Here is a 5,000-nt window from a genome sequence, read left to right as displayed (position 1 = left end):
CTTACAGTATATTTTACCTTACTGTAAAATGTGTAGAACTTACAGTATATTTTACCTTACTGTAAAATGTGTAGAACTTACAGTATATTTTTCCTTACTGCAAAATGTGTAGAACCTACAGTATATTTTACCTTACTGTAAAATGTGTAGAACTTACAGTATATTTTACCTTACTGTAAAATGTGTAGAACATACAGTATATTTTACCTTACTGTAAAATGTGTAGAACCTACAGTGTATTTTACCTTACTGTAAAATGTGTAGAACCTACAGTATATTTTACCTTACTGTAAAATGTGTAGAACCTACAGTATATTTTACCTTACTGTAAAATGTGTAGAACCTACAGTGTATTTTACCTTACTGTAAAATGTGTAGAACCTACAGTGTATTTTACCTTACTGTAAAATGTGTAGAACCTACAGTGTATTTTACCTTACTGTAAAATGTGTAGAACCTACAGTATATTTTACCTTACTGTAGAATGTGTAGAACATACAGTATATTTTACCTTACTGTAAAATGTGTAGAACTTACAGTATATTTTACCTTACTGTAAAATGTGTAGAACCTACAGTATATTTTACCTTACTGTAAAATGTGTAGAACCTACAGTATATTTTACCTTACTGTAAAATGTGTAGAACATACAGTATATTTTACCTTACTGTAAAATGTGTAGAACTTACAGTATATTTTACCTTACTGTAAAATGTGTAGAACTTACAGTATATTTTTCCTTACTGTAAAATGTGTAGAACATACAGTATATTTTACCTTACTGTAAAATGTGTAGAACAAACAGTATATTTTACCTTACTGTAAAATGTGTAGAACATACAGTATATTTTACCTTACTGTAAAATGTGTAGAAACTACAGTATGTTTTATCCTACTACAAAACGTGTAGAAACTACAGTATGTATTATAATACTACAAAACGTGTAGAAACTACAGTATATTTATCCTACTACAAAACGTGTAGAAACTACAGTATATTTATCTTACTACAAAATGTGTAGAACATACCGGTGATGTTTTCCCTGTCAAACCCGGTTTGGCAAGTAATCTATCGTAATAAATCAAGAGGCCGAACTGATTTTCAGAACGATTGCAGAATTGATTGGACTAATGAATCATATCATTCCACCAATTACCCAGTGAGCAAAGAGCAACAATAGAGGCTATTGGAGGTCAGTCACCTGTGTGTCTGAAGGAGAAGTGATGTCCACACCTCCCCACTCTAACAGGGTTAATATACAGGAGGCAAACAAGAGAACCAATGGCTGTTTCTGTCTTGTATCGTTTATATGGAGTTTTAACCAGCTACCTAAATGCTAAAAAACAAGCTGTAAATACTACTGTTGCTCCCTGCCTATCAGAAATATTTTTTACATTTAACTAGGCAAACCAGTTAAGAACAAATTCTTATTTACAATTACGGCCTACCGGGGAACTTCCTTGTTCAGGGAGCAGAAAAACAGATTTTTGTCTTGTCAGTTCTGTGGATTCGATCCAGCAACCTTTCAGTTACCGGCCAAAAGCGCTAACCACTAACCTGCCGCCCAAACAAAAAAAACACAACAGATACACGAACAAAATTAAAAAAGGGATCAAATTAAGATGCCACATCTGTAGCACACTGAGAGATAGAACATTCTCCAATATCAAACGATTCCTCCTATCCCAACATGCACTTCACCCAACCACAGCAACATGACTCTTTATAACTGAATCCTATTGGCTGTCTTTAAAGCATAATTTTTATTTTATTTTTTATGTGATCATTAAATATGCATACGTCCTCAATCCATACCAGCTCGTAATCCGGGCCTGCAGCAGGAGTCATGGGTTAGCTCATGTAAACGCGATGCTGCACTCTCAAATCAAGTCACGGGGTCAAAGTGCAGAGGCGTGTGCAATCCAAAGATGAGCGAGGCTAGCAGGGAGCTGCCGCTAACCCCCTACCCCCCAGCATCATTACTGCTACCACAATTATTTCTGCCGTGACGCCCATTTACCACCGAACACCACCGAGTAGTGGAAGATAATATTGACGTAAACTTTAGTCTCCTGTTGTAGAGTGCGTTGGTTTGAACACCGCTTCTTGTAATCGCTATACATCACAGAAGCCCTCCCTCTCAATATCACGCAGGCATGCAGTAAATCACAGCCGTGCAGGGTTCCCTGAGGAGAGTAGTCACTGGCAGTGCTGCTGCTGCCTTTCGTTGCGTAGATACAAGTATCTATTCTACTCCTCTGAAAATAGATGTTTATCTGTTTGCTTTTTTTTTTAGAGCTAACAATCACATTGCAAAGAAGCAAGTATGGCAGTATCTTGATCAACAAATATTCATATAGCCAATAATAAAAACGTGATCCTAACATTGCATTTTTTATACATACAAAGTCAGAAGTCCTTCATACAAGCCCTATACAAGCCCTTCATACAAGCCCTTCATACAAGCCCTTCATACAAGCCCTTTACAAGCCCTTCATATAAGCCCTTCATACAAGCCCTTCATACAAGCCCTTCATACAAGCCCTTCTTGATCAATAAATATTCCTATAGCCATGATTTGACAATAATAAAAACGTGATCCTAACATTGCATTTTTTATACATACCAAGTCAGAAGTCCTTCATACAAGCCCTTCATACAAGCCCTTCATACAAGCCCTTCATACAAGCCCTTCATACAAGCCCTTTACAAGCCCTTCATACAAGCCCTTCATACAAGCCCTTTACAATCCCTTCATATAAGCCCTTCATACAAGCCCTTCATACAAGCCCTTCTTGATCAATAAATATTCCTATAGCCATGATTTGACAATAATAAAAACGTGATCCTAACATTGCATTTTTTATACATACCAAGTCAGAAGCCCTTCATACAAGCCCTTCATACAAGCCCTTCATACAAGCCCTTCATACAAGCCCTTCATACAAGCCCTTCATACAAGCCCTTCAAACAAGCCCTTCATACAAGCCCTTCAAACAAGCCCTTCATACAAGCCCTTCATACAAGCCCTTCATACAAGCCCTTCATACAAGCCCTATACAAGCCCTTCATACAAGCCCTTCATACAAGCCCTTCATACAAGCCCTTCATACAAGCCCTTCATACAAGCCCTTCATACAAGCCCTTCATACAAGCCCTTCAAACAAGCCCTTCAAACGGTGAAAAACTCTACCATTGACAGCGTTAGTGTGCCAACTTTATGTAAATGAATATTCAGCTGGTTTGTATTGAATTCAATGTTGGAAAAGGGATGTATTCCCTACAGAGGGAAACATGTATTTTCTGTTGTTGTTGTTGTTGTTGTTGACACTAATGTCATTTTGATGACTCTCGTGTAGTTTTATAAAAGTTGATTTACTTTGAAGTCACTTTTTCCATCAATACCACAACATCATTGGATTACGTGACACAGGCGATAACATTTCGAATAAAATATTATAGTTACAACGTTAATTTGTTACTGTGGCGCTGAACTGAAAATAGTAAAATTCCGATTGGCTAATGTTCAGACAGTCCTTTGGCAATCTTTGCCCAGGCAACAGTGTGCCTCATGTCTCACTAACTATACTGGTGCAGCTTTGATTTCTCTCTCTGTTTAAAGAGTGCTTATCCATCCCACCCCCCCCCCCCCCCCCCCCCACATTCCGGGTTCATGGCATAATCTTTGTTTTTACAGTCCCAACTGTCGGTACCCATGGCAATCTCCACGTATGTCTCCTGACTGTCTCCTGACTCCCACTGCCCCAGGATGTCTATCAAATGGCACCCTTATTCCCGATCCGGGCCCTGGTTAAACGTAGGGCACTAGAAAGGGATTAGGATGCCATTTGGGACAGTGATACAGCCAGGCAGTAAGAGTACACCGTTTGTTCCCTGAGCCGCCTGGCCTTGGTCAGAGAAACACGGCAGGGCACACCGCCTAGTCATGCACACAGTCTCTAACCAGGAAGTTCACAAGCTGCCCCAGTCCCAGTCACACAGTCGTGTCTACAGACAGACATCTCTCCAGTTAGATAAAGCCCTGATAGAGTTTCAAACATGATCTTAATGACTGTTCATTAGCGCTTCCTACTAACATGTTGTTGGGATCTTTTTGACCCCAGGAATGGTTTGGGTTTTAGATTTTTTTTTTCAGCCACATCAAGTGGTTGGTGAATTAATAAGTAGATAAACACAAACTGTATTATATATTAAAGGCCCTGTGCAGTCAAAAACATGAATCCCTGTGTGTATATATATATATATATATATATATATATAGTATTTCCACACCATTAAGTTGCATTAATGTTTTGAAATTGTGAAAATAATGATAATGCCCTTTTAGTATATGAAAAGATCACCTGAAATTTCAGCCTGTTTTTGTTGGGATGGAATTTTGGCCTTCCATGATGACATCACCATGTTGTAAATGAGTAAATAGACCAATAAGAAAGAGAGTTCCAAACTTCTCTTCCAACAACAGCTAATTGTCACATTTTCTCCTCCCCACTCAGACCACTCCCAGACAATCCTTGAGAAATTACTGCTTGAGAAATTACTGATTGAGAAATTACTGCTTGAGAAATTACTGCTTGAGAAATTACTGCTTGAGAAATTACTGCTTGAGAAATTACTGCTTGAGAAATTACTGCTTGAGAAATTACTGCTTGAGAAATTACTGCTTGAGAAATTACTGCTTGAAAAATTACTGCTTGAGAAATTACTGCTTGCTAAGAAGCTATTTTTATTTATTTTTAACAATTTTAATTTAAAACAATCGGCAATAATGTAATTAATTACTACCCAGGAATGATTTGATGTTGAGATAAAAAAAAACAGATCCATTGGAGCTTTATGAAAATAGCTAATCGGAAAATGATTATCCTCACATTCAGAATCAATGATTATCCTCACATTCAGAATCAATGATTATCCTCACATTCAGAAGTGGTCGTTTGACCCAATCAGACACTTTTCAAAGCAATGGACGAAAGCC

The sequence above is a fragment of the Oncorhynchus mykiss genome, chromosome 23, assembly GCF_013265735.2.
Source record: "Oncorhynchus mykiss isolate Arlee chromosome 23, USDA_OmykA_1.1, whole genome shotgun sequence".
NCBI classification, from domain to species: domain Eukaryota; kingdom Metazoa; phylum Chordata; class Actinopteri; order Salmoniformes; family Salmonidae; genus Oncorhynchus; species Oncorhynchus mykiss.
Note: the sequence above shows the minus strand (reverse complement) of the source record.